The sequence below is a fragment of the Vicugna pacos genome, chromosome 9 (assembly GCF_048564905.1).
Source record: "Vicugna pacos chromosome 9, VicPac4, whole genome shotgun sequence".
In the NCBI taxonomy this organism is placed as follows: domain Eukaryota; kingdom Metazoa; phylum Chordata; class Mammalia; order Artiodactyla; family Camelidae; genus Vicugna; species Vicugna pacos.
This window is the reverse complement of record NC_132995.1, coordinates 19,415,725-19,429,025: the sequence shown is the minus strand read 5'-3', so window position 1 is coordinate 19,429,025 and position 13,301 is coordinate 19,415,725. Positions and strand designations below refer to the sequence as shown.

Here is a 13,301-nt window from a genome sequence, read left to right as displayed (position 1 = left end):
TCGTGCTGGGTCTGGATCGCAAAGGGGAAAAACATGGGGGGGAAGAACAAAGAGACTTCCCGCTCCTGCCAATATAATCATATCATTCCCTGTTTCTTTAACAAAACAGGACCTCTTAATGGAATTGTGTCTTCAGGTGTAAATAGCATTAAAAGCTGCTTCTCCTCCCCTCTTTGCCCTGATACAGCGCAAGGAGTGAGAAAATAAAGTGGAGGTTGTCAGAAGTGGCAGCTGCTTGGAATCCTGATAAATATAAGCTTTTATTGATCTGATGAAAATGAAAGATCCCAGTGCTAGGCAGTATTTAGCTTCTTGTCTACAGCACGTCACCGGTGGCCTTGCATTGGGATAGATTTTCATTCTCATACACCGGATTTGATTTCATCTTTAACCTTTTCAGTTGAATTTCCTTGACCTCTGCATATTACTGTGATTTGGTGAATTTGTTACATTTCACTTTACATCGTTTCTTTCTGTATTTCCTTTTGTGATAGGGAACTGGGACGCCCCTCTGGCAATCTGTCAGTGCCTGGATCAGCTGCATCCTTTCTGGGGTATTTTCTCACCAGACTGACAGTCCTTAAGACAAGTATGCAGTTAAGCTGCTAAGGTAAGTCTTACAATATTAGAACTCTCTGCCCTGGACACACATCATTTCTTCCTGCTTCGTCGCGTTGACCTAACACAAATCCCAGCCAAACAGCCCCCCTCCCTCTCCCCCTGGCCAGGGGCTTCCTCTCAGCCTCTCCCGCACCCAGGTAGGATTCCCCTACCTGCCCACAGCTCTGGGCGAACGGTGGCTGGCAGGACCTTTCGCCAGGAGGGAAGCATTCCTTTGTGGCTTGGGTGTGTTTGGGGATAGGTGGGGAGGGGGGAACAAAGGAATCATAAAAAAAAAAAATGTTATTTTCCTCTCTGTGGCTTCATTCCTTTCTCAAGTTTTCTTCTGGGATAAATAGGAGGCTTCAGTTCGAAATCCTGAGGTGCTGCTCACATATTCTGGTTCCAAGAAAGTGCCCCTGTTATTTTGAGTAGTTTTGATACAACCAAATCAAAGTGAAGATTTGAAATAGCTTTTCTGAAAGCCAAGCTGAAGTCATAAATTATTCTGCACCATGATTCTTTCTGATAGTAAAACCATACCTCTTTGCCTGACATTGCTGAAATGTGGAAAAGTGAAAGTTAAAAATAAAATGAAACATTTAAATCTTGGCTGTTGAGAACCCCAGACAGACATCGAGGCCAGTCGATAAAGGCCTCTATCAATTAGGCTGCCACAGTTATCATCAGATTTGGTTTATTAGCAATCGCACAGGTGCGGGCTTCCGGTATTCAGATTGGGAAGGGCTGGGAAAAACGGAGGGAAATACCATCAAGTGGAAAGTGAGGGTCTGGGGCGCCAGGGTCCTCCCGGTGGCAGGGCCCAGGGCAGCGGCGGTGCCCCTGCCTCGTGTCATAGCAGGAACTATCTGCAGAGAAAGAGTTGGAACTTTTCCCTTTTTTAACCCCCTGTATTTGCGTTAGAAAGTGTTGATTTCACACTGTGGTGAGTGTTTTCCATCAGCTTCTTGGTGGGTGTATTTCGTGTTAAGAAAAAGGAGCAGCGAGCACCAGCAGTTGGAGCTGCCGTCGGCGGATGGCGGGCGGGCCTCCAGTGGCTTTGGGACTTCTGGGCGCCGGGTCTCCTCTGGCGACGGAGACAGACGGCCACCGGCTTCCGGGCCTGGGCCTCCAGACTGAGCTGTTTGGCTAGTTCCCTTCTCAGCATAACGCAGGCAGAACAATTTTGGGTTCCATAGCTGTTTGGTTGGGAAAACAAGCCTGCGGTTGCCAGTAAGGTTTAGAATTTGCCTGCCAGATCAGGGAATGTCTGCGAAGACTATTTTCCCTCTTGGGAGGCAAAACACAGATGGGGGAGTTAGGAGTCTTAACAATATTTAGCTGCTACATTGATGGTAGGGATGCTGCCGCGTGCATGCTTGCAGTTTCTGAAGGCCTGGCTTAGCATCACTGCCGAGCGGCTCAGGTAGGGGAGGCGGGGGAGGCTGGCTTGCCCCGGGGAGTGAGCACACCAGCCCTGGAACTCATAGAAGATAACAATGATGCGATGCTCTTGGGTTGGCCAGGAGCAGGTAGAGCCAGGAGATTTTCCTGCATGGAAAAATGTACATCTTGGGATAATTTGGTGGTGAGGGGGGCGGTCATGTGAACTGGAAGTAGGGTTAGAACTTTATATCCAAGAGCAAATTCTGTGCCCTGGAGACCAAGAAAGGGGACAAGCTTTAGAAACAGGCGGAGAGCGTGCGGGCATCTTCTTTCCTGCCTCTTGCTGACTTCCCAGCCCCAGCACACAGGATTCTCAGGCCATGGAGCTGGACCCTTTTCCCGGAATTATGATGAGCTGGTTGAGACATTTCTGGATTTCTGAATGTATATACTGGGGGAATCTTGCTCCCATGCCTCCCACCAGTGCCCTCCCCATCCTTTGAAATGGACACTTGACTTGTTAAAGACATATAAAATGCTACACAAATGCAGCTTCGGGACAACCGAAGCCCCATCACGCAGAAACCCTAAGCAACCTGTCAGTGACCGAACCTCTCATACACATCAGACAGTGATTTAATGTCCTGCCCCATCATGGTTTTCCAGAACAACCCCAGCAAGAATTGGAGGCAGAGGCTGGAGGTGTGGCTGTCCAGCCCCACAGCTTCCTCCTTCACAAAGACCCCATGCTTGGTTGTGAGGCCCAGTGACTTCCAGAAGGAAGTGGCTTTCAAAGACCACAGGACCTTCCCTCCATCTGACACACAGTCTGTCCCCGGGGCACGTGCGGGATCCTGGACTTCGGGTACTGATCCCTCTGTGGCTCCGGCTGTCCCGAGGCAGCCCCACTGTCCTGGTGCAGACGTGTGAGTCAACAGTCCTCCCACAGCAGTAATTACCTTAGTTAAATGCTGCAGGAGCAGTTCTTTGGGAGCACAGAGGAGGGAGTGAGTAATTGTAATTTCTGTGTGATAATGATGATGAGCCCTGCATGTGTGTTGGGGGGCTCTGTGTTGTATCTGCTCTTCACCAGGAGACCTCCAGGCTCGTGGAGGTAAAGGTCCCCCCAAACTCCTTTGTGGCCACTGGACGATGTAGGAGGGGAAGGTCCCATTTGTCTCACTTTGCCCGAGAGAAACATAATTCAGAGATAATTTCAGCTCTAGAGGGAAGGTAGAGGATTATCTTAATCCTCATCATTTCCCCCCTCTTATCAGTTCCACTTTCCCGACGTGGAAACTGAGGTCAGAGAAGTGAGTGGCTTCCTGCAAGTCACCCAGCTGGGGGATGGTGAGGCCAAGGTTTGCACATGCTTCTTTCTGATTGTGGGGGCCTGATCCCTTGGCTGTGGAGCGGCCCTGGGTACAGCCTTGGACAAGACAGACAAGCCCCCTGCCCTCAGGGAACTTATATTATGGGGCCGGGATGCAGAAACGAGACAACCATGGATAAGATGATGTCAGATGGTGATAAATGCCGTGAGAAAACGCCTGGGGTGAGGAGGGGGAGTTGGGAGTATCTGCACTTGGGTGGTCAGGGATGGTTCCCCCTGAGGAAGGCACATGGGGAGTGAGAGGTCTGAAGGACGCAGAGGAGCCAGCCGGTGAAAGTCTGGAGCGGGAACATTCCTGGCAGCGGGAATAGCATGTGCAAAGGCCCTGTGGTGGGGAAGACCCCAGCATGTGTGAAGGACAGTGTAGGCTGGAGCACAGTGAGCTCTGGGGAGGAGGTGGGTGGTCTGGAGGGCCTGGATAGAAATGACTTTGTGGGCTGAGATGAGGACTACTGCCTTTCTTTTATGTTTCTGTTGCTTTTAACCAGAGGGTGTGTCTTGAGAAACCCTCCTTTCTAGGTATGGGAATGCTCCCAGGTGCTAGAATTCTGCAAGTGGCTTGAACCAGCTCTTAGTGGGTTGTTTGCTGTGGCTTTAATTTTCTCCCAGAGAGGTGTCCTGGTGACTTGTTTAAAGCTAACAGGCAGGGATTTCAGGCCGCACAGGTACAGGAAAAGTGGCTAGTCGCATGGGGGCCATGGTGATTCATGGCAGTGCCCCACGGCTGCTCCTCCAGACCCGGCTGAGCACCCCCTAGCTGCGGGGCTTCTGGGGCTCCCTTGGATAAGGTCTGCCTGAATCTGTGCAGGCTTCAAGGAGGTGCAAGCGTGTCCCATTCACTACAAGGAAGTGTTAACTCCAAGCGGATCGTGATCACTTGTTTGTCAGTGCTGATGCATGGATCATCAGCAGGACGCAGAGCGAGTTTAAGAGTAAAGATTCTTGATGGTTATAGTTTAGGCCTCTTTGGCCTTGGGCATCACAGATGCTGTTGTCAATCAGAGCTCCATTTAGAAATTCTAGGTAATTCCTGGACCTGTGAAACCCGAGGGCTAGCAGCAACTTACGTGATCCCTCTCACCTCTGCCTTTTGGAATCATTAGAATTTGTTGCAACTTGATCTAAGCAAACTCAATACATATCAAGTCCGCGTTCCTTTCCAAATTTTCTGGAACACAGGGACTGGAAAGCCCATGACCTGCGTAGGTCTGATTTATGCGAACACCCAGGACACGATGAGGCCAGGACTTTGGCTGTGAGCTCCTGATACCTGCACAGGTAACTTGAAGGTGCCCCTCAGGTACTCCAGGATCCCTGTTTTAGGGACAGAAGATGCTGAAGGTTTCAGGAAAGATGCTAGTGGCTAGTGCCGAAGGCAGCCTGGCCAGGGGAGGGGTTGGACTCCACCCCAGAGTAGGTCATGAGGAGGCACCAGCTTTGGCCCAGCCAAGGCAGGCTTCATCTGTCTCTGGGGAATTGTCCTAAACCCAGATTCAGGGTCCAGGTGGGAAATGCAGGATGCTGGGCATGTGCAGAGCAGACGAGGGAGAGCTGATGCCATTTGAAAGGGGCCAGCCAGCTCTCATCAGTTGCACTTGGGGATGTAGGCAGAAGTTTTCCAGGTCTTTGTAGTTTTTAAGGAACATAGTTCCTTTAAGAAAAAAATCTGGTTCTTTTCTTTTTTTTTTTCCCTCCAATGTTGGCAACTAAGTTTTAAAAAACTTTCTACAAATGCAAGTATATCTGTGGACTGGATGGGGCTGTGGCCGGCACTGCATGACTCCTGCACCCACACCGAGCACAGGCTCCCACCTGCAGCCAGCCCGCGGTGAGGACCGGCAGGTGCTAACACGAGCTGCCGTGGCACATCCCAGGCTCTGGAAGAACGTTAAGTGGGAAGGGAAGGCAGCATTTGCAGGAACCGGGCCTCACTCTCCAGCCCTGCGTTCCCTTACTGCGGGGAGGCCAGGGAAGGTCCCTGGCTGCGTGGGGTGGGTTGCTGCCCGGAAGAGGTGCAGCAAGGGTGAACTCACCCACCTCCTGGACAAAGTGGTCAGAATGCTCGTCTGCAGGCCCCCGAATGCCAGCTTGCTGTCTCCTCAACCCCTGAGTTGTAGGCTGCCTGCCCGTGTCTAATACAGGGACACGGTGAGGGATGGCGTGTGACTCTGCCCCCAAGGAGCGGGCGGTATCATGCCAGTCGTGGGGCTGCATGCGCAGATGCCTGGGGTCTTCATTTGGTTCTCGTGCGTGGCTGATCCACTTACTCTGCTCAGCTGTGTTGGGGACAGGGCGGTCCTGACCCTGCACCGAGCTGACCTGAAGCTCTGGCTGCCATTGGTGGCCTGTGTTGACCCTAGGATGAGGCAGGAGAAGAAGATGCTTTCTGTCCTGGGAGACCCTCCTGGGAGGGAAATGGTGAGGCTGTGCCTGTCCCTCCAGGGTCCCATGACTCTGCTCCATCCTGCAAAGGTGACCTGTGTCCTCAGCTTCCCTGAGAGGCAGGCAGGTGGCCCAGCATCTCCTGAGATGGGGGGGCAGACCAGCTTTGGCATCATCCGAGGGCTGGGGCAGGGGTCTCTCGTCTCTGGGCCTCACTTCCTGTTAGCCCCTGCCCAGCTCGGCGCGTCCCATGCGCTCCCTTCACCCGTCCACATGCAACATGGAGTTTCTGTGTGTGTAATATTATTTGTTTTTATTTCTGTAATCCCTTTATTGTTTGCACAACTGCTGTCAGACTGTTGCCTGAAAGTATCACAGGATAATTGCAGAACGCCTGCATAAGTAATTTCTTATGAAATCGGGCCTTGTCTGCATATAAAATTGTTTGTCGTTGCCGCATACATGGACTTCATTATATCCAGGCTGTTTACCAGGCTCGCACCTTCCCCACAGGCCATGGCAGCCGGGAGGGCCTGACACTGGGAAATCAGGAAATACTATCGTCATTCTGTTTGGTCATATGACATTGCTGGAGGGTGACAGTCCGTCCGATGTGGTCAGCGAGAGCCTGGCCCTGGAAAAAAAATGGGGACCTGGGTCCTGCTTTCCGGGCGGCTGCCGGGGAGGCCGGTGGTGGCTAATCCGCTTGCGCTGGGCATTTCTTCCGACCGCATTTCTGCGATATTAATGGTGTGTGGTAGTGAAAGAAATGTGTTTTATTCTCGAGCCTAACCCTGCTGTTATCAAAGTAACTTCCAGCTTATTAGCGACAAAGGACTTTTCTCCTCTCTGCTGCCCTGTTCGCCAGGGCTTCCTGAATTAAACTGGTGTTTCCTGTCCTTTATATGCATGACCACATCTGGGCAGCCTGCTCGCAGCCCCGCTGCTTAATAACAATCACCTTCCCTTTCAGTCTCTGTTGATTGTTTCTAATTCACTCTGACAGATAGTGCCTGACAACTTGCCGGCTTTTCCCTCCCTCCGTGACCTGAAGTTACTCACAGCACTTATATAGTCTGTCATTTTTAATATTTGATTTCATTTTAAGTTATGTGTTTTACTGAGAAGATGAAACCAAAAAAAAAGGGGACTTGTAATGGAACATAAATTTAACCCTTCTTGCCATCCGACACCAGCCTGAGCCACCCTCCCCGGTGTCTGGGTGGCGGTTTCTCCTTCCCTGTGATTCTGCTGCTTGGGGTATCTTTTCCTTCTCTCTCTCTTTTCTTTCTTTCATTTCTGGAAACAAAAGCTTCACGTCCTATTCTTTCCCTTTCGTTTATGGAGCTAATAACGGTGATTTCTGCTTTGCAACCAAGTTGTAATGGAAAGAGCTTTTTGGGGTGGGGGGCTACCCTGGAGCGAGGGAGGCAGGGAAGAGAGGCCTGGTGACGTCTAGAATGACCAGCTTCAATTAAGGTTCAGGACGTGAATCTGATCTTGCTTTTGGGACATGCTTCTCTTTGTGCGAGCCGGCGGGGCAGAGAGGCCAGCTCTCCCAGGGTTTGGGATGAGCACTTGGAGGGAGCCCTTCCCAAAAGCAGGTCCTGGGCTGAGGCTGGACCTGCATTCCTTCTGCCTCGTCCCTCTGAATCTGCCCGGCGAGCGGCCTAGCAGGGCAGGCGTCCTTGTGGGGGGCGGGCGGCCCACGTCACTTCAGGGTCCACTCTGCCATGACTTGGCCTTTGTTTGCCACTAGACAAAGGCTCCTGTGTCCCTCTTGGCCCTTCAGAGGTTGAGAGCTGTGAGGCCGTGCATTAGGTCAGCTTTGCAAATAGACACCACAAAATAAAAAAAAAAAAGGGGGCACATTAAGCCATGGCGCCTCACTTGTGAGGCTGGCCTCCTGTGGATGTGGGTCTGACCCACACAGAGAGGCGTGGGTAGATGAAGAAATGCAGTAAAAGGGATCTGGGTTGGATCTCGGTTAAAAAAAAATGCAATTTCACCATTGCCCATGCCTTGACTCCCTATGACCACAGCGCATCCCAGGTGTGTGAGCTGTCACGCTCAGGCAGGCCCTGTTCCTCCGGAGCCTCAGGCTAAGTGTCCCTTTGATTCCTGCAGCGGCAGCCCTGGAGCGGAGGTGTGCCAGTCCTCGGGGCCAGGCAGGCGGGTTTCCAGGGCTCTCTGTAAAGGCAGTCTGCTGGGGGCGAGGATCTCCCAGGGGCCACTCTGCAGGCTTGGCCCCAAGAAGCACAGAGACCCAGGTCGGCCTGGATCTACTGCCCACAGCTGGGTGTTTTAGCTGCTTCCCTTTTGTTCTGCTGCTCCCGGGTCCAGGCCTGCAGACCCAGGTCCTGGCGGGCCGGCCGCACCTATCTTGTCCCAGCTACTCCCACGATGACTCTTTCACTGGGGAGTTTTCTTCGCCAAGCCCACCCTTTCTGGAACCTAGGCTTGCCCTCTCTCCGTGGGCACTGTGGGTAAACTGAGGAAGCAGCTGCTGTCTACAGAGACTTTTCTCCTTTCTCTAGGCCCAAGGGTTCCATCACTGTCACCCTCCTTCCATCCGAAAGGGGTGACCAAGTCACGAACCACTATTTATTGTGTTGGCTTTGCAGTGTTGCTTGTATTTTTTTGAAATTATTGTCTTTGTTTTGAGGCCTTTTGATTAAAATATAAAAGAGGATTATGCATACAAAGTAAAGTGGACACAAGCTTTTTAACATTATGTAGGAGATAAAGATCTTTGTATACAGTGGTACAAAATGACTTTTCTCTTTCACTGACCCAGATGGTCTTTACGTGCAAGGTGTAGGGCCAGGAGGTAAAGGAAAGGGGTGGGAAGGAAAAGTCTTGGATTTCTTTCCATATCTCTGGATATGGTAACCTACAAGGGAGACCAGGCGTGTGTGCATGTGTGTGCGTGTGCATGCGTGTGCGTGTGCGTGCACGTGCGTGTGAGTGAGACATCGGTTGCCAGGCAGTGGTGTTGGCTCTCACAGTCTGGGATGGTCCTCACGCCAGCCCCAGCTCAGTGAAGTTGGATGCAGCGCCGTGAAGAGGAATCCAGAGAGGGGCCAAGGGCCTCCGTGCCCTCCTGCTTTTAGGAGGGCAGTCAAAATAGGGTTTTAGAGCAGGCTCTGTATTTGAGGTTTAACCTCCAGCAAGGCCAAATTATGCTTTTATTTCCTTTATAATGGATCGTTTGGCCATTACTGGTTCTTGTTTTAGAGTCAGAGAGAATTGGGGGTTGAAATCAAGTAAAGATTTGATTTGGATTTGGAGCCACCAGGGCCCATCTATTACCTGGTGGGTTGGGGTGACAGTGGAGGAGACTCTCTCAAAGTCCAGCTTTTCTGGGGGGCTAGCATGGAGGCAGGCATGTTCAGTCAGGATTTGGGCCTGGAAGACCCCTAGGGGCACTGCTTCCCCAGGAGGCAGCGCTAGCCAGGGCTGCAAGTTAGCAGGGCCCCCTGCCTATTCCTGGGAATTCTCTGACACTGGGCCTAAGAGGATGTGCCTGTAGGGAGGAAAGGCATGGAATTCTTTGGTACCGTTTTAAGTCAACAGGAGCCATGAACAGGTACAGATACTGAGCAGAGAGGCTGCCCAGGGCACGATTACAAAGGGAACTTGACCTCAGAGATTCAACAGAGAGCCATGGATCTGAGGGTTGGGGAGCCATAGATAAGAGCAGTACGAATGAGATGTTGTTGTGTGCGTGTGCTCAGCTCCACATCATGTCAGGAAAGGAAAAGCTGGACCCATCTCGTGGCTCAGGAAGAGCTCCCTGGAGAAGCCAGAGTTGGAGCTGAGCCTTGGGGACCAGGAAGATTTTCATAAGTTGAGGCGAGTGGAAGGCTGGCAGAGGGCAGGAACCTGCCAGATTCATTTGCGGCTGTGGGGAGGGGCAGGTTGGGAGGGGCTGAGGGGACCATTCCTCCTCCCGAGAGGGAGGAGACCATGGGAAAACCAGGGGCAGGCTTGGTTTTGGGGGTGACAAGTAGGTCTGTTTTGTCGGAACTTAGGATATAAGGGAGCGTGAGCGGAGGGGTGGGTAGGAGCCTGATGGGAGAGAAGCTGCCTGCCAGGCACGGGTATGTGAGATTTGTGGGGACGTACCCATCCGGAAGAGCGGTTGCGTTATCTGATGCTGGCCCCGGGCCGTGGGCCTGGGAGTGGGGAACCCTTCTCTTGGCCGGGGCTCACGCTGACCTCAGAGACAGAGGCACCGCACTGATGGCACGGGGCTTGGGTGTCCAGGCTGTCCTGGTGCTCAGTGATAGGCCACTTGCCCACACTCTCAGGCCAGGGCCATGAACTGTGCACAGCACGCTGGCCTTGAAAAAATAATTTTAAAAAAGGGATTGCCCTTTAAACCGCCCCCCACACTTTATATTCATCAGGGTCATGCACATTTTCCTTTTCATACATAAACAAAAGATACACTTTGGGTTGTACAAGGGGTATATGCCAATGTCAAGAGCAGACAAGAACAATGGAACAATTAGCAGATTCACCAGTTCTTCTGCTTATATTTCAATTCCAAGGGTGAAACGTTAGTTTGTTCAACTCTCTGCTTTATGCCTTGATCACAGTGTGAAAGTGTTGACTAAGCTTAGCTTCCCGGTCAGAGGGTCGAGACCCATGGCTTTTAAACATGCTTATATGAAATCCAAACATTCATGGCCACTGGTGATCTTGAAATCAAGGCACAACTTATAAAACGAACACATAATTATCTTGTTTATTCAGGGTATAAATAGAGTTCATGCATTTAAAAATTTTTCTTCCTGATAAGGACTTGAGCCAGCATTTGGTCTTTAGATAGCCTCTCTCCCTGGCGTGCTGTCTCTCCCCTCTCTCCCTCCCTCCCCCCACCCTCCATCCCTCCCTTTCTCTCCCTGTCTCCTCCTTTCTGCTCCCTAACTCCCCCTCTCCTTTCCTCCTTCTGTCTCTTTCTCCTTGGATTGTTCAGAAGGGGAGGGTCTTGTTGGAGCGTCTGCAGTTGCCCCTGGAAGAGGCAGGACCAGCCTGTGGATTTCTTTCTTGGAGCCCTTCCTGCTTCCCTTACAACTTTGGCAGAGCGGTGGGGATGAGTGCCCAGGGAGGGCCTGGAGTGCTTGGGCACATCCTTGCCACTTCCCCAAATCCAGGAAAGGGCCAGTAAGCCCATACCTGACTCTGAGAGCCCAGCTGGTGACCAGGTTCAGACAGAAAGGCCACCTGGGGATGAGACCTCACAGGGCCTTCCAGACAGGGGCGTGGGGGGAACAGTTCATGCCCAGAATGACTCCTGAGCTCGAAGCCAGCCACTTTTCATCCTGCACACACTTCCTTTTCCATTTTTACCATACCAAGTACCACATTTTCTAGACTTAATATTTTTTCTGAGACACAGTTAGTTTTAATTAAATGTTATATTTAGCTTTGTCCTAAATAATAATCTCTATGAAAGCTCTGGTCTGATGTGTCCATTATATATTTTTTCATATCAAACAATAAAATAATTATGTGAGTATTAATAGTTCTTTTAAATAGGAGTTTTTTTGTGTATCACCTAAAACCATCTTGTGTGTCTGAGTGGTCTGCACACAAGCCTCTGGGGATCACCGTGTCCCACCACTGGCATGTTTGCACCCAGCCAGGTTCCTAGGATCTAGTTCAAGTTACTCCAGAAGCTACTGGCTCCTCAGGCCCCTGGGAAGCCCCTCACCAACCCCTCCAGCAAAGTTCTCCTCGACTCCTCGATCTCATGGCCCTGCCCTCAGAATCCCCAATTGTCATTTACTCATACGCTGCTCTGGGCACATCTGATAGTGCTGTGTGCTGGGCCATGCTGAGTCTGTCCTGTCCTTTCTAGATGGCCAGCCAAAGTACCTGATCAATTGAGCTAGCTGTCTGTCAGTCTGTCAGTTTTGTGTATCTATGTATCTCTCCATCCATCCATCCATCCCTCCATCCATCCTATCTATGCCCCCTACCCCGTATCCTCTATCTATCTACCTATCTATCTATCTATCTATCTATCTATCTCTCCTTTGTGTCCTCTGTCCCCCCGCCCCACGACCTCCCCTCCCTCCTTCCTTTCCTCCTTGGTGAACCAGGCCCCGCTTCAGGCCCTGGGACTCTAGCAGAGAACAACACAGCCCTCACGTAGCTGACATTCTAGTTGGAGGAGGCAAGCAATAAACAAATACACACATAGATGAAGAAGCCAGAAAGGGGAGGGACATGCCATAGTAGGTATTGAAATAGGGGATACAAAGGAGAGAGGCCAGGGCCAGCCGAGGCTGCGAGATCAGGGAAGGCCCCTCTGGGGAGGTGACGTTGGGTCCCAGCTCTGAGGGGCAAGTCAGAGCCCTGGGAGGATGGGGCAGCACCTGGGCTGAGGGCAGAGCTCAGGTAAGGGCTGTGAGGCAGGGAAACCTGGTGAGGTGAAGACAGAAAATTCAGACAGAAGGATGGAACTGTCTCTGATTCCGACATTGACAAGGATAGGTTTTCCATTTCTCACTTCCTAGGGGCTGCAGCCCTATTTCTAGGTCAGAAGGTCCAGCCCCTCAGCTCTGAAAGGCCCTGTGTCAAATCCCGTCTGGTGGGAGCTTTGGAAGCAGTGCCACGTTGTCCCCTGCAGGGTTGGAGGGCTGGTGGGGGGTGGGGAGCAGACCACGAGGAGGCGACCACTGACATGCTAATATTTCATTTTAATCTTGAGTGCCAGGTTACTTTCCAAATGAAGTGTCTCAAGCAAGGCTCTAACTTACATGAAATAAAAGAGTTTAATGCTAATTAAGTATCATCTGACTACTGAAGCCACATTTATTGATGGTCTAAAAGAACATCAGCCAGGTGGGTGGACTGGGAACGTGTCTCCGCTGGAAATGCACCTTCGAGTCCTGGGACTCTTCAATTTCAGGCTCACACGCCCCGCATGTGGGAAAGGAGGTCGGGGGAGGTGAGGCCCCCACACGGCCCCTCCAGCTTCCTCTACGAGGTGCAGAGATCAGTGCCTTTAATGTGTATTTGGTGCAGGAAGCCTGGGGTGGAGCCCAAGCTCCTTGTTCTTAACCAGGCCCCAGGAAGTGCTGGTCCAGTTGCATGGTGAGTAGCAAGAGTTTAGAACAGATCAGGCTGAGCTGGCTCTGACCTTGGCTTTGACCCTGGCTCCTGGCAGCACTGCTCACAGAGAGTGGCAATCCTGGGTGGAGCCTCCCACCGCACTGCTCTCGCCCACCGACCTCCATGTCCCCTTCCTCCTTTCTTTATCCCAGTCCTTCTTCCTCCTCCCTCCTGTCCCCAGCGTTGTTGGCGCTGTCCCCAGGCTAAGATTGCTGGTGCTCTCCCCAGGCTGAGGACGGGGTGATTCCTCCTGGCTGTTGAAGCCTTTTACATGGGGTTTGACCTGATCTTCCACCACTGGCCTTCTCCCGGTTGTCTGCTCCTCACGCCTGATCTCCTGAACCAGACTTGGAGCAGCTCAAGGGCACAGCCACTCTTCCTCCCTCTTACTTCTGTGCCTCCAGGACTGGCA

At 51.8% G+C, this 13,301-nt stretch overlaps 1 protein-coding gene across 2 annotated transcripts in view; it reads left to right on the top strand.

Annotated features, from left to right (window-relative positions):
* The window catches only part of ZNF536 (zinc finger protein 536), a 411,089-nt gene that overhangs the window by 106,256 nt on the left and 291,532 nt on the right, over positions 1-13,301 (top strand). The window contains exon 2 of one of the 2 annotated variants that reach the window (XM_072967282.1): positions 495-610. The exons of the other annotated variant lie outside the window; for it this stretch is intronic. The gene's annotated coding sequence lies outside the window, so the exon portion shown is untranslated. The remainder of the gene's footprint in view (positions 1-494; positions 611-13,301) is intronic. 2 annotated transcript variants of the gene reach the window in all.